The sequence below is a fragment of the Somniosus microcephalus genome, chromosome 17 (assembly GCF_052327205.1).
Source record: "Somniosus microcephalus isolate GS21.2 chromosome 17, FLI_Smic_1.0, whole genome shotgun sequence".
NCBI lineage: Eukaryota > Metazoa > Chordata > Chondrichthyes > Squaliformes > Somniosidae > Somniosus > Somniosus microcephalus.
Genome location: NC_141003.1, coordinates 31,152,274 through 31,174,465, shown reverse-complemented (window position 1 = coordinate 31,174,465; position 22,192 = coordinate 31,152,274). Strand labels below are relative to the sequence as shown.

At 44.9% G+C, this 22,192-nt stretch overlaps 1 long non-coding RNA gene across 5 annotated transcripts in view; it reads left to right on the top strand.

Moving 5' to 3' along the window:
• Positions 1-22,192, top strand: part of LOC147105612 (uncharacterized) — a 556,421-nt gene that overhangs the window by 48,778 nt on the left and 485,451 nt on the right. For all 5 annotated transcript variants that reach the window (XR_015081530.1, XR_015081529.1, XR_015081532.1 and 2 more), the window contains 5 exons: positions 187-237; positions 351-415; positions 5,434-5,542; positions 7,470-8,364; positions 9,028-9,116. This is a non-coding gene — a long non-coding RNA (uncharacterized LOC147105612). The remainder of the gene's footprint in view (positions 1-186; positions 238-350; positions 416-5,433; positions 5,543-7,469; positions 8,365-9,027; positions 9,117-22,192) is intronic.

Genomic DNA, 22,192 nt, shown 5'->3' with positions numbered 1-22,192 from the left:
TTCCCCACAGGATAGCAGTGCAGCATACTCAGTACAAAGTATGATAGGGTTATATGAAGTAGGGTGAGAGGAGACTCGTGTGGAGCATAAACACCGGCACGGACCAATTGGGCTGAATGGCCTGTTTCTGCGCTCTAAATTCTATGTAATTTCAAATAAAGTTAACGTTGTGTACCCTATCCACAGGAGCTGGGAACTGACATTAAAGAAAATGGCATATCCTAAGAAGCTGTCAAGGTAAGATCTCCCAACTGTACCATTTACCAGGTGGATAATCCAAGTATACATTGCTATAAAATGTTGGTTGTTGATGTATTCCAATCTTACAATTCTTCCATTGCTTTATCAAGCATCCTTACTGGAGTCCATAGAAAGCGTGAGGAGGGAGTGCTTGAAGGCTTCCTTGAAGCTCAAGGCTAGTATTACTTTTTTAAACTTATTTTCTCCCCTTGCTTACTTTCTCAGTAACACACAGGCATATACTGCACAACAGCAGCATGGCAGAAAGTATGAGATGTCACCTCTGTTTGAGAGGACTCTTTACTGTCACCATCTAACACATGTTCCTCTTCTGTATCTGTAGGGGTCTGTTAAGATGATGGCTCAAACCCTAGTGACAATGAGCAGCTGGCACCTTGCAACATCCATTCCAGGGGATTTAGGATCAGGAAGGGGCACTGGGTGAAGCACTGAGCAGGAATGAGGAGGAGCAGGTGAAAGTGCAGGTGGCAGCAGAGGAGCAGTATTCAGATGGCTCAGGATAGCTCATGTATCTTCCTCAGCTTCTGAACACAGGGATTGGTACCTCACAGGGCCAACATCTGGAGCAAGGCTGTTTTTGAGCACCACTGCTCCATGCAGTCATTTAGAATCATATAGAATGGTTACAGCGCAGAAGGAGGCCCGCCGAGCCCATGCCGGCTCTCTGCAAGTGCACTTCAGCTAGTCCCACTGCCCCGCCCTTTCCCTGTAGCCCTGCAATTTGTTTTCCTTCAGGTACTTATCCAATTCCCTTTTGAAAGCCACGATTGAATCTGCCTCCACCACCCTTTCAGGCAGTGCATTCCAGATCATAACCACTCGCTGCGTAAAAAAGTTTTTCCTCACGCTGCCCTTGGTTCTTCTGCCAGTCACCTTGAATCTGTGCCCTCTGATTCTCGACCCTTCTGCCAATGGGAACAGTTTCTCTCTATCTACTCTGTCCAGACCCCTCATGATTTTGAACACCTCTACCAAATCTCCTCTCAACCTTCTCTGCTCTAAGGAGAACAACCCCAGCTTCTCTAGTCTATCCATGTAACTGAAGTCCTTCATCCCTGGAACCATTCTCGGAAATCTTTTCTGCACCCTCTCTAAGGCCTTCAGCTCCTTTCTAAAGTGCGATGGCCAGAATTCGACACAATACTCCAGTTGAGGCCGAACCAGTGTTTTATACAGGTTCATCATAAACTCTTTGCTTTTGTACTCTATGCCTCTATTTATGAAGCCCAGGATCCCGTATGCTTTCTTAACCACTTTTTCCCTGCCACCTTCAACGATTTGCGCACATACACCCCAGGTATCACTGTTCATGCACCCGCTTTAGAATTGTACCCATTAGTTTATATTGCCTCTCCATGTTCTTCCTACCAAACTGTATCACTTTGTACTTATCTGCATTAAATTTCATCTGCCACGTGTCCGCCCATTCCACCAGCCTGTATATGTCCTCTTGAAGTCTATCACTATCCTCCTCACTGTTCACTATACTTCCAAGTTTTGTGTCATGTGCAAATTTTGAAATTGTGCCCTGCGCACTTAGAAACAGAAACATAGAAGATAGGAGCAGGAGTAGGCCATTCGGCCCCTCGAGCCTGTTCCGCCATTTAATGAGATCATGGCTGATCATCCAAATTCAGTACCCTGTCCCTGCTTTCTCCCCATATCCCTTGATCCCTTTAGCCTTAAGAAATATATCGAACTCCTTCTTGAATATATTTAATGAATTGGCCTCAACTGCCTTGTGTGGTAGAGAATTCCACAGGTTCATCACTCTCTGGGTGAAGAAATTCCTCCTCATCTCAGTCCTAAAAGGCTTACCCCTTATCCTTAGACTGTGACCACTGGTTCTGGACTCCCCCGCCATTGGGAACATCCTTCCTGCATCTAGTCTGTCTAGTACTGTTAGAATTTTATAAGTTTTAATGAGATCCCCTCTCATTCTTCTAAACTCTAGCGAATATAAGCCTAATCGACCCAATCTCTCCTCATACGTCATTCCTGCCATCCCAGGTATCAGTCTGGTGAATCTTCGACCAAAACTGCACACTATACTCAAGGTGTGGTCTCACCAAGGCCCTGTACAACTGCAGCTCCTGTACTCGAATCCTCTCGCTATGAAGGCCAACATACCATTTGCCTTCTTAACCGTCTGCTGCAACTGCATGCTTACCTTGAGCGACTGGTGCACAAGGACACCCAAGTCTCGTTGCACTTCCCCTTTTCCCAATCTATTGCCATTCAGATAATAATCTGTCTTCCTGTTTTTGCCACCGAAGTGGATAACCTTGCATTTATCCACATTATACTGCATTTGCCATGCATCTGCCCAATCACCCAAGCTCTCCAAATCATACTGGAGTTTCTCTGCATCCTCCTCACAGCACACACGCCCACTCAGCTTTGTGTTGTCTGCAAACTTGGAGATATTACATCTAGTTCCTTCGTCTAGATCATCTATATATATCTTGTGAATAGCTGGGGTCCTAGCACCAATCGCTGTGGTACCCCACTAGTCACTGCCTGCCACTCGGAAAAAGACCCGTTTATTCCAACTCTTTGCTTCCTGTCTGCCAACCAGTTCTCTATCCAAGACAGTACCTTACCCCCAATCCTGTGTACTTTAACTTTGCACGCTAATCTCTTATGCGGGACCTTATCAAAAGCCTTCTGAAAGTCCAAATATACCACATCCACTGGTTCTCCCTTATCTATTCTACCAGTTACATCCTCAAAAAATTCAAGTAGATTAGGCAAGCATGATTTACCTTTTGTAAATCCATGTTGACTTTGTCTGATCCTGTCACTGTTTTCCAAGTGCTCTGCTATTACATCTTTTAAAATGGATTCTAGCATTTTCCCCAGTACCGATGTCAGACTTACTGGTCTATAATTCCCCATTTTCTCTCTACCACCTTTTTTAAATAGTGGAGTTACATTAGCTATCCTCCAATCCATGGGAACTGTTCCAGAGTCTATAGAATTTTGGAAGATGACCAGCAATGCATCTACTATTTCTAGGGCCACTTCCTTAAGTACCCTAGGATGTAGATTATCAGGCCCTGGGGATTTATCGGCCTTCAATCCCATCAATTTCCCTAACAATATTTCTCTACAAATACTGATTTCAATCAATTCCTCCTCTCATTAGACCCAATGTTCCCCGACATCTCTGGGAGGTTATTTGTGTCCTCCTTTGTGAAGACAGAACCAATGTATGTATTTAATTGGTCTGCCGTTTCTTTGTTCCCCATTATAAGTTCCCCATATTCTGACTGCAAGGGACCTACGCTTGACTTCACCAATCTTTTTCTCTTCACATAGCTATAGAAGCTTTTACAGTCAGTTTTTATGTTCCCTGCAAGCTTACTCTCATAATCTATTTTCCCCCTCTTAATGAATCCCTTTGTCCTCCTTTGCTGAACCTAAACTGCTCCCAATCCTCAGGTTTGCTGCTTTTTCTAGCCAAATTATATGTCCTCTCATTGGATCTTATGCTATCCCTAATTTCTCTTGTTAGCCACGGTTGAGTCACCTTTTTTGTTTTATTTTTATGCCAAACAAGGATGAACAAATTCTGTAGTTCATCCATGCGATCTTTAAATGTTTGCCATTGCCTATCCACTGTCAACCCTTTAAGTAACATTCCCCAAGCCATCCTAGCAGACTTGCACCTCATACCATTGTAGTTTCCTTTATTTAAATTCAGGAACCTAGTCTCTGAGTCAACTACTTCACTCTCCATTTTAATGAAGAATTCTATCATATTATGATCGTTCCTCCCCAAGGGGCCTTGCACAACAAGATTGCTAATTAATCCTTTCTCATTACATAATACCCAGTCCAAGTTATTAATATATATATCAAGAAAAGCAGTGATCCTAGAACAACCCCATGGGAACACCATGGTATACCTTCCTCCAGTCCGAAAAACAACCGTTCACCACTACTCTCTGTTTCCTGTCACTTAGCCAATTTCATATCCATGTTGCCACTGTCTCTTTTATTCCATGGGCTTCAACTTTGCTGGCAAGCCTATTATGTGGCACTTTATCAAACGCCTTTTGGAAGCCCATGTACACCACATCAATTGCATTGCCCTCATCAACCCTCTCTGTACCTCATCAAAAAACTCAATCAAGTTAGTTAAACACGATTTGCCTTTAATAAAGCCATGCTAGCTTTCCTTAATTAATCCACACTTGTCTAAGTGACTGTTAATTTTGTCCCAGGTTATCGTTTCTAAAAGCTTCCCCACTACCGAGGTTAAACTGACTGGTCTGTAGTTGCTGGGTTTATCCTTACACCCTTTTTTGAACAAGGGTGTAACATTTCCATTTAAGAATACACAAAGCACCCTGTAAGGTCTGGCAGTAACTATGGAGGAGTTCATGTGTGCAGTGATGCATGACTAGAATTTGCAGAATTACAGGCCACAATGGAGCATATGGCAACTCCATGGCCATCTGCAGTGGAATCCCTGTGACAGATCTTCAACTCAGTCACAGTTTCTACTTTGGGTGCTCTGACTGGGGCTATTGAGGCCCTTGCTCCAATATTGAGGAGTCTCCCTTTTACAGGTTCAATATGCTGAGGGATTGGATTGAGAGAACGTTGATGTTGGGCTTAACCCAACTCAGTGCCTGCTCCCATGCAGATACCTGGGCATGTTGAGTGAGCGTCCAGCAACTGTGTATGACAGTAGGTACTGATGAGACAGCTGCCTTTCAGGTGACACCACAACCATCTCACCCAGCCAGCCTGCTAACATGGCAGAGGAAGTGTGAGACAGCTGGCAGGACCAGGTCAGTGTCTACAATATCAGAAACTAAGCATACAAAAAGAATGGCAAGAAATGACAATCAGCCCATCAAAAAGACCATCAAACATGCTCCCTCCAGTAAACAGGGCAGACCTGTACAGCACTCACTAACCACACTAGTGCCTGGGAGAGATTTTTTAAAAACCTGCAACCAAATCAGGAAATACTCTGAGAAATGTCTCTCTGACTTCCTAACACAATCAAGCACACTCCAGGAGATTGCGGTTGCCCATCACAATCTTGGCTAATTAGCAAAATAGCCCCATAGCTGAAAGTGCCCTCTCCTCTCAGGAACTTGTCAATTCCCTTTTAAAGGACTGTAATCATTCAATAGTTAACATATATCTTGTCAGTTTGTTTCAAAGGGAGTCATTCTTTGAACTTGGAGCATTTCAACCACGAAGTCTTGAATGCATTTGCAAGAGTTCAGAAAAGATTTTCATCTTGATGGTCGCATTCAGGGTGAGTGCTAGCTATCAACAATTTGTTCCTGAATTTTGCAGTTTTTTGAGTGTAGCATTTCTAGCATGATGGACTGTTCAAAAAAAATTAACAATCTTTTCCAGTATAGCGTGACAATAGCATGACCCACTATCATCTGCCCACTTGAAGAGGGGAAACAACTGGTGGCTAGAATCATAGAAATTACAGAACAGAAGGAGGGCATTCACAGTGCCTGTGATAACTCTTCAATTGCAGCTATCAGGGAATATTTCCCTATTTCCCACCCCCCTGTCCCCAACCCTGCCACTGGATAGGAACATTGCATCCAAAGTGCGCTGCTCCTTCCTAGGCCAAGAATGCCAGCATTTCCTGTCTGGGGCATGATTGGCACAGGTCTGCACGCCTGATAAGGCTTAGCAGTGGATGCAGGCCCATATCTGCCCCTATCTCCTAGGAATCCCTGGAGCAATGTACAATGGGGCAGAGACCAAGGATAACGGGCATCAGCCCCCTTTTCCTGACTTTTGCACATGGGGAAATGGCCATTCCCTGGGGCCAAAGGTCAGGAAAATAGGTCTTATCTACTCCAATCCCTGCCCTTTCCCTTTTATATTCTTCCTTTTTAAATAATGCTATAATCTCTGCTTCGACAGTCACTTGCGGCAAAGAATTCCATGTACTACTTAACCTTGGTGAAAAAAATTCTTCCAATTTCCCCCTTCTGTCTACTAGTAATAATCCTGTGTCAGTGCCCCTTTGTTACTGACTCGCCAACCAGCGGAAACAATCGTTCACTATTCATCCTCTCAAAACCTTTCATAAATTTGAAAACCTCTATTAGATCCGCCCCCCCCCCGTAATAATTTCCATACACTGAAGCTGTATTGCATAGAAACATAGAAGATAGGAGCAGGAGTAGGCCATTCGGCCCCTCGAGCCTGCTCCACCATTCAATGCGATCATGGCTGATCATCCAAAAGCTTCACTCCCCATCTTAATGAAGAATTCTCTCATATTATGATCGCTCTGACCCAAGGGGCCTCGCACAACAAGATTGCTAATTAGTCCTTTCTCATTACATAATACCCAGTCTAAGATGGCCTGATCTCTAGTTGGTTCCTTGACATACTGGTCCAGGAAACCATCCCGTATACACTCCAGGAATTCCTCCTCCGCAGTATTGTTACTAATTTGGTTAGCCCAATCTATATGTAGATTAAAGTCACCCATGATAACTGCTGTGCCCTTATTGCACGCTTCTCTAATTTCCCTTTTAATGCCATCCCCGACCTCCGCATTACTGTTTGGAGGTCTATATACCACTCCCACTAACATTTTCTGCCCCTTGGTATTTCTCAGTTCTACCCATACAGATTCCACATCATCAGAGCTAATATCCTTCCTTACAATTGTGTTAATCCCCTCTTTAACCAGCAATGCTACCCCTCCTCCCTTTCCTCTTTGCCTATCTTTCCTCAATATTGAATACCCCTGGATGTTGAGTTCCCAGCCTTGGCCACCCTGGAGCCATGTTTCCGTAATCCAATCATATCATATTCGTTTACCTCTATTTGTGCAGCTAATTCATCCACTTATTACGAATGCTCCTCGCATTAAGACACAAAGCCTTCAGGCTTGTTTTTTTAATGCTCTTAGATCTGTTAGAATTATTATTTACTGTGGCCATGTTTGATTTAAACCCTTGATTTCTCTGTCTGCCACTTTTGTTTTTCTCCTTCCTGTCTTTTGCTTTTATCCTTGTTTCCCTTTCCTCTGTCTCCCCGCTCAGGTTCCCAACACCAAATCTCAGTACAGATGTAAGCTTGAGTGGCTATTTTTAAGAATGAGCTTTGTATTTTGACCTGTGCAGTAGAAACTGTCAGATGGCTACACTATTAGTGTGCAAGGTTATCATCTCCTGTTATCTTTATGTGATCCCCTGCAGAGACAGGATCCATCATCACTTTGCAGAAACAGGAACTGCTAAACAATACACGTAGCCTACTTTTCAAAGGATGACGACAAGGTGAGAAACCAGGGCAAGGAAACTGGCACAGCCTGCAGCAAACATGCCACAAAACAGCGAGACTAAGGACTGGTGCAAACAGAAGTTACTGTATGAAAATAATCCTCACATTGTACAGTTGAGCTAGCTGTGTTAGCAGGGACAGCTAAATATAGTCACCAGAAATATAAGACAAGTGCCATATTACGCAGTGGAAGCTGACATGCTCAAGGGAACAATTGTGAAATCTACAATGTGACGTCCACATTTTCTGCTGTATGCGCCATTCTTTATTGAAGTGTGTGCAGGTGTTTTAATGTGTATTTGTGAATTTGCACCCTGCAACTTTCCTGCTGCTGGTTGTGACCACAAAACTGCAGCAGCATTGCCCGTTGGTGAGCGTCCAATCAGAACACAGCTGTAATAACAAGCCCATCCAAAGATTGGAAGCAGCTGCAGAACTCGTTTAGACATCGTGGAACTTGTTCACACAGCTGGCAGGCAGAGGAAAGTCAACCTTCAGCACAATGGTTCAGCGTCACAGACAGAAAGTGGCTTTCACCGATAGACATCAAAAATCTTACAGCCATTCAAAATGGGAGCAGCTGGCCAGAGTTAGGGGAAGTCAAAAAAAGCAAAAGAAGAAAAATTTCTGCATGGAAAGTGATTAGCGAACATATCCACACAAAATCCAGCACAAGAACTTGGGAAAAAATGAGGGAAAACTTGCATAAGAGGATGGTTGCAAAGGCTTGTGACATTCTGAACGAGTTAACAGGATGAAGAACTGTTTGCCTTCATATATACAGTAGATACATGTACATGAAACGTAAAGGTGAGTGTTAATTAGATCTAACAATTTAATTCACATTGAAAGAAAAAACTTGCATTTATATAGTGCCATTCAGAACCTCAGGACATCCCAAAGTGCTTTACACCTAATTAAGTACATCGACCTAAGTGGTGAAGTATGTAACAAGCAAGATGTGGCAAAAAATAAGTGCTACACTCATGTTCATTGTTTTACAAATGGCATGATAGTACAGGGTAGCCAGTGAACAATGGCATTAAAATAGGTGAAATTATCCTGTCTCAAAGTACATTGGTGTTATTGTTATAAGTAAAAATAGACTATAATCATTGTGTATACTTGGCACAGAGGGTGGCACTGACTCCTAGAAGGCACTGACATCCTTTTAGTAGAATGAGACACATTTATTACATCCGAGACCACCGGAGGCACAACCCTGCAAGAGTATGGGGGTTACACACAGACCAGCTGGTATGTATGAAATACAGGCTATCTGCAGAATATGTAGGCTACAAGAAAAAAATGGTTTTCATACAGCACAACATTTCAGTAACGATATTGAACTACAGGGGTGCCTTCCAATTAGTTAAGGGATCTGAATCTTTGCTTTGACAAATAAATATTCACTCAGTAAAAAAATCTGCTATTTGGATATGCCTCATTGTTTCTCACTGTGCTCCTGTACAGGTATTCATCAGAGTGGTTGTCAACCTTGACTTCACCATCCATCCCATAGCACCTGAGAGTTCTTCAAATCTTCCTTCCTCTTTAAACAGGTGTGTCATGTTGTATTAGCAAAAATGAAAAAAAATCACATGTCCTGCATGGAAACCTTGCATGCATGCATTATTTTCACACTGGCGTTCCATGCCATTTATGCATTTAAAGAATGAAAGCTCTTTCTATTGATGTGTATATCTGGGAATTACTTGGTGACTAACTAGTCATATGTGCAGAGTTAGTGATGCCCTGTACTTCAGGCAGTTTTGTTGTTATAACACTGCAGCTGTCTCTGTTGCTAATGTTGGGATAGCTACTGAAGTGGACGTCCATCTGAGTGGTAAAGCAGAGCTTTAGTCACATCCCAAATGCAGCGAATGACTGCATAGCAACTTTCTCCTGATGTGCCTCCTATTGGTGCCTGGAATGTAGCATTGACATTTAAACTATAAGGTGATACTGACTTTCGCCCCAATAAAAGGGCAGTGTTGATACTTTATTGTGGCTGCAGGTCACTGTTAACTAGGTGGCAGAGTTTTCTCGCTACATTCATGCTGAGCCTCAGCCTTGTGAGGCACTGCTCATTTGTGAGGTCCACATAAGTTCCGTTTGGATGGTAGTGTCATATCCTGTGGCAGCTTGCAACAACTGACGTACCTCCTGTACACTCCTCACTCTATCGTTTCCTTGATTTAGCACTCCATAACTTGATAACAAATTACTACAACGTTCCCTGCAGTGTTTGCAGAAGTCAACAGTTAAACAATGTGTGCAATATTACTTTGCCTTTATTTGTCCTACTGAATGCTAGGTGTGAGTGTGCCTTAACAGCACATGCTTTTGTGCTGCACCCAGAATTGCATACATCTTTCTCTGCAGTTGCATCTAATGAGTGCTCCCAAGCCCTTTACAAAATATTTTTAAATTTCCCTTTTGCCAATTACTTAAGCATTTGAACACCTTGATGATTCCAATGAATAGCACCACTAATGCCAGTTTCTATACATGCAATTTTAAAATCAAATTGAAAACAGAGATTTTTGTTCTAGAGGTTGGAAAGAGGAATGCAAAATTTTCAATATGTGCTTTCAGTGGGTGAGACTTCCCAAGAGGAGTGTGAAGTTGGAAAATAACCTCTTGGGTCAGACTTGGCACTAGTGAGTTTAAGAAAGAGGAAAATTTGACACTTCACCAGAATAATGTTTTCAGGTGTTTATGGCCATTCTTTGTACTGTTGGAATCGGTGAGTGCTGAAAGCCTCAATATCAATTATCTGTAAAAAGGTAATGAATAAAGATTTTTATAAAGAACGGGCTTCTCCCATTTGTGCCGCCCTAACCCCTAAACCCACACCCACAGGACTTTCCTGAAGCTCCGACCAGTGAGCTGCATCCGGATGCCTGATGCTCATCCATTTTATGAAAATGAGGCCTGGGGCCCAATTTCCAGTGAGCCTCAGGATGACTTCTCTGGGCACACGTTCCAGACATGACGCCCATTTTGTGCTGCTTTCTGGCACTAAACAAATTCCTCAGTCAAGCCTTTATTCTACATGAAATGCCAAATGAAAAAAGACACCTTCCTTGTACTAACTCTCAATGAAAACTTGATATTTGAAACATAGGCTCTCACTTTCACATGGTGACCTGCTGCCACGTAGCCTCTGAATGGCTTTGTACATCTGAAAGCTTCAGCTTGATTATCAATTGGCATAAAGTCAGCCGCAGATATATCATTGCAAATCCTTTGAAGATATCGTGAAAAAAGAATATTCTCTCAACTGCATTAGATGAGCAATTTGTCAGTTACCAGGGATGTTTGAACTGGCAGAATGGCGTGATTCATTAACCTGTGTCAAATACTTTGAATGACCTCCTGGATGGGTCCCCATCCAAGTGCAATGGCAGCAACTACACCATTCCTGAACTATGCCTGTCTCGGTGTTGTTCTGAGGTGTGAAAATTAGCCAGCCTGTAATGTATGTTTTACACAACATGCGGAAGCAGCTAGCAATAACTTACTGTGTGTGCCATGTCCAGTCAGAGTGGATGCAATAAATAATAAGAGACAAAAATTCTTAATTTTGTCACAGTATCCATACAGAGTTATACAATGTAGTTTATGTTGGTAATGTTAAACCCCAAGAATGGGGGTGTTTCAGTCGGGTTAGAAGTTAACATTTGAAAAATTTAAATCCCGACCCCAACCTGCCCACTGTGGGCGCAGCAAAGGGAAACCAAATTGATAGCTGGGGATTAGGATGAGTTATGAGGAGAGAAAGTCGAAGCTGGGAATGTTTACACTGGAGGAGGAGATACACGAGAAATCTTATTCAAGATCATGAAGGGTATAGATAAGATAAACATCAATGGCTCTGAAATTCCGTTTCTCTGGGATTTCTGCCAGTCTCCTGCCAAAGTTATGGTGGGAGACTAGCGACAGCCCTATGGAATTACATGGCCAATATATTTAAACAAGTGGGCATAGTCTCAAACTTGCAAGAGGGAAGGTGAAAGATAATTTAGATTTAACTGCTTTATGGAGAGGGTGATGAATGTAAGGACTGGATTTCTAAGAGAGGCAGTGAAGGTTGATTGTATCAGGAAACTCAAGCGAGAGATGGAGTATTTTGATATGTATTGTGGGATGTGATGTTTCCTGGGCACCGGGGCTGTCCAGGTGGACCACAATGGTCTTTTTTGGTCGTTCCTACGTTCCGAAATCTTCAAACATCTGTCCTTGGGTGGTAGCAAAACAAAAGATATTTCTTTAAAAAAAGAACTTGCTCTAACTTTCAAAATTGGCCTTGGGAAGAAAAAGCGGCAGAGAAAGAGATAAGTAAAGATTTTAAAATTAGAAAAAGGATGGAATAGATATAATTGAGCGCATTAGTTAGAGAAGGGGGAAAATTCAATTTAAATGGAAAAGGACATGGAGAAAAGGGAAGAGAAAATAGGAAGAGAAAGGAAAGTAAGACAAGCACAACTGGGGTTTAAATGCTGTTATAATGGAGGCGGGACAGGGGGCGAGAGACCAATCTGCTCTCAGGAGGTGGGTCCATTGGTAAAAGCTTTTAAGGAGGCTGCATGCCTCCATTTTTACAGGCTTTTTATTTTTTACCCACATCGACTAGCTTTCCCATGCCTCGGGGGTGGGGGGGGTGGGGGGGGGTGGGGGGTGTTCTGAATAGAATGACATCTCTTGAGAAGCGATGGTCCTCTATTGAACAGAGAAACCAGACCTTCATGGAAGTCCTTCTGAATAGGACTGCCAGTGCAGATACAGGTCCCCATGGCCCCCCTGATGTGCAGCAAGGTGCTTTAAAGCCACTTGCAAGCGCTGAGGTAGACCTGACCCATGAGAGGGAAGTTGGTGGCAGATATCAAGGAAGTGGGGGCTCCTCTCCAAGCGCTCACACTTCCATGCCACTGCAGAGCCCTTGGTCAGAGCCCCACCAGAGTGCACACCCAATTGAGATCGGCGTCTCAACCCCTGCACAGCCGCAGGAGTAGCAGACTGTTGGTGAGCCCTCACGGGTTCGCAACCCCAGAGGATGCCCGGCAAAGGTGTCAAGACAGGAGCAGCAAAAAAGTGAGCAAGAAGCCTCCACATCTGCTGAAGCCACAGGGGAAGCACCACGTAGGAGCACGCGTAAGAGAAAGATACTGCACAAATAGTCACAAGGGTAGTCACTTGGGTGAAATTTGATGTTTTATGTTAAAAAACCATCAGATGATTACTGTAAATAAAAAATTTGATGGCTACTGCTGTAGTTGTGGCGTGTGTCATTTCGTGAATGTAACTTCCACATTGAGAGCTTAGGATAACTTGCAATTGTCAGTATGGTGGTCAAATTGCTAGGAATCCGCTGGTTCTTGGCCATTGTCGATGCTCGGGTAAGAAGCTGCAAGGCAAAAGTGCTTGATTGGCTAGGCTAAGCAAATCTGGCCAAGATGAGTGCGTTCCTTGCATCCCGGGCAGCAATGTTCTTGCATATTGCTGCCGTTGGTTGATGGGCCTCTGCAAGGTGTTCGTTTTCGCTCTCCTCCTCCTCATCTGAAGAGGATATGTGACGAGCCACTTGGTCCTCAGGAATCTGCAAGCTACGATGTTGTGCCATGTTGTGAAGTGCACAGCAAACCACGACGATTCTGGAGACCCTGGCTGCTGAGTACTGCAGGGCTCCACCTGATCTATCCAGGCATCTGAAGTGCATCTTCAGCAAACCGATGGTTTGCTCAATTATGGCTCTGGTGGACATGTGGCTGGAGTTGTAGCTCTCCTCAGCTTCATTGGATGGGCTCCTCAACGGCGTCATTAGCCACGTCTTCAGGGGATAGCCCTTGTCTCCAAGTAGTCATCCGTTAAGTTGGTCTGGCGGACTGAAGAGCGGAGGCACACTAGACTGGAGCAGTATGAAGGAGTCATGGCAACTACCAGGGTTCTTGGCACAAACATGCAAAATTTCCTTCTTGTGGTCACACACCAGCTGAACGTTAAGGGAGTGGAAGCCCTTGCAGTTGACAAAAACACCTGGATTGCGATGGGGTGCCTTAAGGTCCACATGTGTGCAATCAACAATGCCCTGCACCCTTGGAATGCCTGCCAGATTAGCTAATCGAACTGCACGCGCCGTGACACTTGCTTGATCCTTGGTGAAATGGATGTGATTGTGCGTGATGGCAAAGAGGGCATCGGTTACCTGCATGATGCAAGTGTGTGCGGCCGCCTGGGAGATGCCGCTGATGTCTGCTGCTGATCCCTGGAATGAGCCTCAGGCAAAAAAGTTGAGTGCGGTGGTGACTTTGACAGCCACTGGTAAGAGTTGTCCACCTGGTCCTCTGGGCTGCAGGTCTTGTTGCAGCATTGCGCAGATGTCAGTCACTACCTCTCGCGAAAGTCAGAGCCGCCTTTGGCACTGCTGCTCAGACATGTTGAGGTAGCTGACCCTGTGTCTGTAGATCCTGTTTGTGGGGTATCTCCTGCGCCGATGGGCTTCCATGCGCTGGCCCCTTCTGGCCTGTGCAGCTTCAGGTGGGTGAGCAGCAGCTTGGCGCTCCTGTTGGTGCTGCTGCTGTTGTTCATGGTTCTGCTAGTGCCGCGGCTGGCCTTCGTCCTCATCTGATGTCCAGAAGGGAAGGAAATAAATGCCTCCCATGTTTCTGGTATATGCCTCAGTTGAGGAAGCGCTCAGTCAAGCTGGTGAGAGGGGTTTCCCAGGAGGTCACACTGGAGATGGGTGTCAGGCTCCAAACTTCCACAGCTGTGGTTATGCCTTCTAAAAGTTCCCCCAGACCTGAGACAACAAAGTCCTGCCACTTGCAAATGATGGCTGACCAAATCTCCTCTTTAATGGTTGAGCTGCAGCTGATAGTCAGCAATCCAATTGTGCTACCGCCAGGTTTCACCGTCGTGTTTCAGAACAGGCGTGCTTCATGTGGGAAAAGGGTTAAAATCACAAAGGCCTATCAAAATGGCATTCTAGAGGCAATTTAATGCTCGTTAAGGGCCTTAACCGCCTATCCCGCCTCTTGGAGGCGGGACGGAGATGGGACCAGTAGACATGATTTAATGAAAATTGCTTGGATGCGGGGTTGGGCCCGCCCGCCAGTTTTTGCAATTTTAACCCCCCACACGCCTCCAATCCCGCCTCAACGGCCTGATGAAATTCGAGCCCATAGTCATAGTTATACAGCACAAAAAGAGGCCCTTCGGCCCATCGTGTCCACACCGGCCATCAAGCCCTGTCCATTCTAATCCCATTTTCCAGCACTTGGTCCTTAGCCTTGTATGCTATGGCGTTTCAAGTGCTCATCTAAATGCTTCTTGAATGTTGTGAAGGTTCCTGCCTCTACCATCCTTTCAGGCAGTGAGTTCCAGATTCCAACCACCCTCTGGGTGGAAAAGGTTTTCCTCAAATCCCCTCTAAACCTTATGCCCCCTGGTTATTGACCCCTCTACTAACGGGAAAAGTTCTTTTTCTATCTACCCTATCTGTGCCCCTCATAATTTTGTACACCTCAATCAGGTCGCCCCTCAGCCTCCTCTGCTCTAAGGAAAACAACCCCAGCCTGTCAGTTTCTCTTCATAGCTGAAGCGCTCCAGCCCAGGTAACATCCTGGTGAATCTCCTCTGCACCCTCTCCAATGCAATCACATCCCTCCTATAGTGTGGCGACCAGAACTGCGCACAGTATTCCAGCTGTGGCCTAACTAGCGTTTTGTACAGCTCCATCATAACCTCCCTACTGTTATAGTCTATGCTCGGCTAATGAAGGCAAGTATTCAATATGCCTTTCTAACCACCTTATCTACCTGTCCTGCTGCCTTCAGGGATCTATGTACATGCACAACAAGCTCCCTCTGATCCTCTGTCCTTCCTAGGGTTCATTGTGTATTCCCTTGCATTGTTAGTCCTCCCAAAATGCATCACCTCACACTTTTCAGGGTTAAATTTCATTTGCCACTGTTCTGACCATCCCCTCTATATCGTCCTGTAGCCTGAGGCTTCCCTCCTTGCTATTTACCACTCCACCAATTTTTGTGTCATCTGCAAACTTACTGATCATACCTCCTGCATTCATATCTAAATCATTAATGTACACTACAAACAGCAAAGGACCCAGCACCGATCCCTACGGTATACCACTGGACACAGGCTTCCAGTCACAAAAACAACCTTCGACCATCACACTCTGCCTCCTGCCACTAAGCCAATTTTGGATCCAATGTGCCAAATTGCCCTGGATCCCATGGGCTCTTGCCTTCTTGACCAGTCTCCCATGTGGGACTTTGTCAAAAGCCTTACTGAAGTCCATGTAGACTACATCAACTGCACTACCCTCATCCACACACCTAGTCACCCCCTCTCAAAATTCAATCAAATTGGTCAGACATGATCTCCCCCTGACAAAGCCATGCTGACTATTCCTGATTAATCCCTGCCTCTCTAAGTGGCGACTAATTCTGCCCCTCAGAATTTTTTCCAATAATTTCCCTACCACTGATATTAGGCTCACTGGCCTGTAATTCCCTGGTTTATCCCTACTACCCTTCTTGAACAATGGTACTACGTTAGCTGTCCTCCAGTCCTCTGGCACCTCCCCCGTGGCCAGAGAGGTTCTGAAAATTTGTGTCAGAGCCCCTGCAATCTCCTCCCTTGCCTCACACAGCAGCCTGCGATACATCCTGTTAGGGCCTGGGGATTTATCCACTTTTAAGCCAGCTAAAACCGCTAGTACCTTCTCCCTCTCAATACTAATTTGTTCAAGTATATCACAATCCCCTTGCCTGATTTCTATGCCTACATTACCCTTCTCCACAGTGAACACATGCAAAATATTCATTTCAAACCTCACCTACATCTTCCAGCTCTACACACAGATTGCTACTTTGGTCCATAACGGGCCCTACTCTTTCCCTGGTTATCCTCTTGCCCTTAATATACTTAGAAAACACCTTGGAATTTTCCTTTATTTTGCCCGCCAGTGTTTTTTCATGCCCCCTCTTCGCTCTCCTAATTTCTTTTTTAAGTACCCCCCTGCACTTTCTATACTCCTCTAGGGCTTTCACTGTTTTTAGTCCTTTGTATCTGCCAAAAGCCTCCCTTTTTTTCCCTAATCCATTCTTGTATATCCCTTGACATCCAGGGTTCCCTTGGTTTGTTGGTCCCACCCTTGACCTTTACGGGAACATGTTAACGTTGTACTCTCTCTAAAACAGGATATTAGGTGCTATAGCCAGAGGAATAGAGCACAAATCTCAACACTCTGAATCTGTGTTTGCACAGCATGCTGGCGTGGCCCCCGCTGGAGTGCTGTGTACAATTCTAGTCATTGTAACATGAGAAAGACATCCAGTCATTGGAGAGGGTGCAGCAGAGGGAAACCAAATTGATAGCTGGGGATCAGGCTGAGTTATGAGGAAAGTCGAAGCTGGGAATGTTTACACTGGAGGAGGAGATACATGGGAAATCTTATTCAAGATCATGAAGGGTCATAAGATAAACATCAATGGCTCTGAAATTCTGTTTCTCTGGGATTTCTGCCAGTCTCCTGCCGAAGTTATGGTGGGAGACTAGTGACAGCCCGACGGAATTTCACGGCCAATATATTTTAACAAGTGGACATAGCCTCAAACTTGCAAGAGTGAGGGTGAAAGATCATTTAGATTTAACTGCTTTATGGATAGGGTGATGAATGTAAGGTCTGGATTTCAAAGGGAGGCAGTGAAGGTTGATTGTATCAGAAAACTCAAGAGAGAGATGGAGGGGGAGAAATTGGGTATGGCCCCGTTTGGGGCGCTAGTTCTGGCGAAGCGCAAAGCCTAGCGCCAGTTGCGATTTAGTGCCACCTGGCGCGATATTGGGTTGCAGCGCCCCTAAAGGTGATTGCGGCGCTAAATCAGGCACTGCACACTACTCTTAAGGCGCTAACCCGGCGGCGCAACGCAATTTCGCAGCGGTGGGGCGCAGCGAGGGTGCTGTCAATAATCACTTTCCCTGAGACACAGTGGCGCCGGCCAGCTCTTAAAGGGGCAGGTCAATTGGCATCACCAGACACACTCACTGCCTTTGTAGGCCTTCAAAGCGGTGGGAGCCTACCTGTGGTGCACCAGCCTAGCAAGACATGGAAAGGGTGAGGCAGAGGGCGGAACGACTCACTGATGGGGCATTGAATGCTTTGGTTGGCGCAGTGGAATCAAGGCCAAGGAAGATGGTCGGAATGTGATTTATGTTTTGGACAGACTCCCGGGTGTGAGAGGCAGTTATGTGTCAGTGTATTAATTTTGCTTTCTGTTGCCATAGCTTTCTCATGTTTGAAGGAACCACATTTTGTTTAATGAAACACTTTCTTCATTTACAATGGCCATGCCTGCTATTTACATGCATCTTGCCCTTCACAGGCTTGGGGGTATCAGACCGGTTCCATTCCTGTTCTTGGAATGGCAGCAAGCATTCCGTGAGAGGGGCCTAGAAGCTACTTCTGATCAGCCTCTGACGCGCAGCCTGAGAAGAGCTGCTCGCGTAGAAGTTCAGGCCAGCAGGCATCTTCTCAGCCACCGACAGAGATGTCCTGCACCTTACCTGAGGCTGCAGATCTGGCTGAAGCAGCTGGCACAGCTCAGTCACCACCTCCTTTCTAAATCGCAGCCTTCTGACACACTGCTCCTCTGGCATGTTCATGTAGGAAAACTGCTGTCGGAAAACCCTGCCAGCGTAAGGTCTGCTGTGGCGACGTCTGTTGGCCCTCCTCCATCTGGCCATGCCCGGCCCCCTCTCCCAGCATCTCAGTGCACTTTCCAGATGATTCAGCAGCAGGATGTTCCCCTCCAATGCAGCCCCAATAATAAGTGCCCACAGGAAGGTTCCCCATTGTCAAGGCTCACCAACAGCAAGGTGATGGTCAGAAGGCTGAAGATCGTCTGCCTGCGCTGGCTCAGTGGCCAAATGGCTCTCAGTGTGCAGCTCAGCAACTCTTTGTAGCTCTCGAGGAAGTTGTGCTCCAAAAATGGCTGCCGCTTTTAAACCACACCAGTCCCCTTTAAATAACGCTCCTCCAGCCCGAGAGCGACTTGGTAAGGTCCAGGTAAGCTGTCACTATTAGCACCAGGCGCTACGGAGGGGGGCGCCACTGAATTTCCAGTCCGGGGCGCCCAAAAGGCGTTGCACACTCAAATGACGTCATAATCAGCCTGCGCCCATGAGCGGGTGCTAAGATTTAGCGCCGACGCTAAATGCATGCTCAATATGGGGCGAGGCGCTAGGCACCTTGTGCCCGCCTGGAAATTGGCTAGGCGCCCCACTTCTCGGCCTCTTTAGGCATTAATCGGTGGCACTAACAACCAAATTTCTCCCCTGGAGTATTTTGATACGTATTGTGGGATGTGATGTTTCCTGGGCACCGGGGCTGTCCAGACAGATTACAGTGGTCTTTATTGGTCCTGTGCATTCCTATGTTCCTATAATCTTCAAACATCTGTATTTGGGTGGGTGAAAAACACCTTTTTAGCAAAACAAAAGATACTTCTTTTTAAAAAAAAAAAAACATTTGCTCTAACTTTCAAATTGGTCATGGGAAAAGAAAGCAGAAGAGAAAAATATAAGTAAAGATTTTAAAGTTAGAAAAAGGATGGAATCGATATAATTGAGTACGTTAGTTAGAAAAGGGGGGAAATTCAAATTAAATGCGAAAGGACATAGAGAAAAGGGAAGAGAGAATAGGAAGAAAAAGGAAAGTAGGACAAGTACAAACTGTGGAGGATGAATTCCTGGAGTGTGTACGAGATGGTTTTTCAGACCAGTACGTTGAGGAGACGACTAGAGAACAGGCTATCCTAGATTGGGTATTGTGCAATGAGAAGGGGTTAATTAATAATCTTGTTGTGTGGGGTCCTTTAGGGAAGAGTGACTATAACATGATAGAATTCTTCATTAAAATGGAAAATGAAGAAGTCCAAACTGAAACTAGGGTCCTAAATCTAAACAAAGGAAACTACGATGGTATGAGGAGTGAGTTGGCTATGATAGATTGGGGAGCTTCATTAAAATACATGATGGTGGATAGGCAATGGCTAACATTTAAAGAACAAATGCATGAATTGCAACAGTTATACATTCCTTTCTGGCACAAAAATACAAAAGGAAAAGCGGCCCAACCATGGCAAACAAAGAAGTTAAGGATAGTATTAGATCCAAAGAGGAGTCATATAAAGTTGCCAGAAAAAGTAGCAAGCCTGAGGATTGGGAGCAGTTTAGAGTTCAGCAAAAAAGGACCAAGAGCGGAAAAATAGAGTATGAGAGTAAACTTTCAAGGAACATAAAAACGGATTGTAAAAGCTTCTACAAGTAGGTAAAAATAAAAAGATTAGTGAAGACAAATGTAGGTCCCTTATAGTCAGAAACGGGAGAATTTATAATGGGGAACAAGGAAATGGCAGAGCAATTAAACAAATACTTTGGTTCTGCCTTAACGGAAGAGGACACAAATAACTTCCCAGAAATGCTAGGGAACCAAGGGTCTAGTGAGAAGGAGGAATTAGTGGGGTACCACAGGGATCAGTGCTTGGGCCCCAGCTATTCACAATATAGATCAATGATTTGGATGAGGGAACCAAATGTAATATTTCCAAGTTTGCTGACGACACAAAAATAGGTGGGATTGTGAGTTGTGAGGAGGATGCAAAGAGGCTTCAAGGCAATTTAGACAAGTTGAGTGAATGGGCAAATACATGGCAGATGCAGTATAACGTGGATAAATGTGAAGTTATCCACTTCGGTAGGAAAAACAGAAAGGTAGAGTATTATTTAAATGGTGATAGATTGAGAAATGCTGATGTACAAAGAGACCTGGGTGTCCTTGTACACCAGTCACTGAAAGCAAACATACAGGTGCAGCAAGCAGTTAGGAAGCAAATGGTATGTTGGCCTTCATTGCAAGAGGATTTGAGTACAGGAGCAAGGATGTCTTACTACAGTTGTACAGGGCCTTGGTGAGACCACACCTGGAGTACTGTGAGTAGTTTTGATCTCCTTACCTAAGAAAGGATATACTTGCCATAGAGGGAGTGCAGCGAAGGTTCATCAGACTGATTCCTGGGATGGCAGGACTGTTGTATGAGGAGAGATTAGGTCGACTAGGCCTGTCTTCACTAGAGTTTAGAAGAACGAGAGGGGATCTCATTGAAACGTATAAAATTCTGACAGGGCTAGACAGACTGGGTGCAGGGAGGATGTTTCCCCTGGCTGGGGGGTCTAGAACGAGGGGTCACAGTCTCGGGATACGGGGTAGGACATTTAGGACTGAGATGAGGAGACATTTCTTCACTCAGAGGGTAGTGAACCTGTGGAATTCTCTACCACAGAAGGCTATGGAGGCCAAGTCACTGAATATATTTAAGAAGGAGATAGATGTATTTTGTGTCTAGAAATCTATCAATGGGTATGGGGAGAGAGCGGGAATATGGTATTGAGAGGCCTACTCCTGCTCCTATTTTTCTATGTTTCTAAATGGGGGTTTAAGTGCCGTTATTTTTATGTTAAATTATGTTCTAGTGGTTTATTTTAGCATTTGATGGTCAGTGTTACAGTAGTAAGTTTATTTCTGATGATTGTGTAGTTTTATTACTGTAATTTTAGAATTTTTGCAACATCGCGGTATTTGCAATGAAAACAAACAAAATTGATGGCTCCAGGAAGACACAAGTTACCCTGCACCTGCCAGCAAGCTAAATGTTAACAGGTTTTAAATGTAGGGGGTTTTGGTTTGGGGTTTTTGTCTGGTCAGTCAGTCATATGCCTGAGCTGCCCCAGCCCCGTGCGGTTCGAATCGCTTCCCCCTTTTTAGTTCTGAGCACCGGACTTATTTACGAGTAGCGATATAGACAAACGAGACCAGTGGTTCGGTGCAAAAAAAACCAATGTTTATTCAAATAGAGAAATAATTACTATACAGAGAAAATCACTATGGATGCAACACAATTAAATTACTATACAGAGAAAATCATTATGGATGCAACACAATTACACTTAACGGGGGAGGAGAAATGGACACATCGAGGGAAAATGACTAAAATGACACTTTAGCAATTCCCCTTAACGCCCACCCTTTTACACCTATCTAGGTTGTCTTGTGATGGGCCAGAAAATTGATGCTCACCAGTCTAGGATGTTGAAACGCCTGCTCCGTGCCCTGTTGCCTGTCGATGTTTTTAGGTTTTCACCGCCCCAGAGCAGAGATACCCCAGTAATTCAAACGTAACTGTGGGTGTCCTACTTCCCTGGACGGGCTCTTCATTGATGATCCTCTCGCTGAGTTGATGATACGGCAGGGCACTGGATGCGAGGCAAGAGAGAGAGAGAGATGGCTTCCCGAGGGACTAGTTATACCCCTCCTGGGAGTCCTTATCTCCCGCCAGATCAGCTTGTTCCTTTGTCTGACCTGGACGTGTTGAAGCTTATACAAAGGAAACCGATCTGGGCCCATCGACCTGAATGGCCGGTTAATCGGTTTTTGAACGTCTCATAAGTGTTTCCCTTTGACCCACTGGTTTCGTGATATGGCCATTCCAGCTTGAATGCCCCGTTGATCATTTGCAAACAGTGCTGATGTCCTCTAACAAAAGTCTGAACGCAG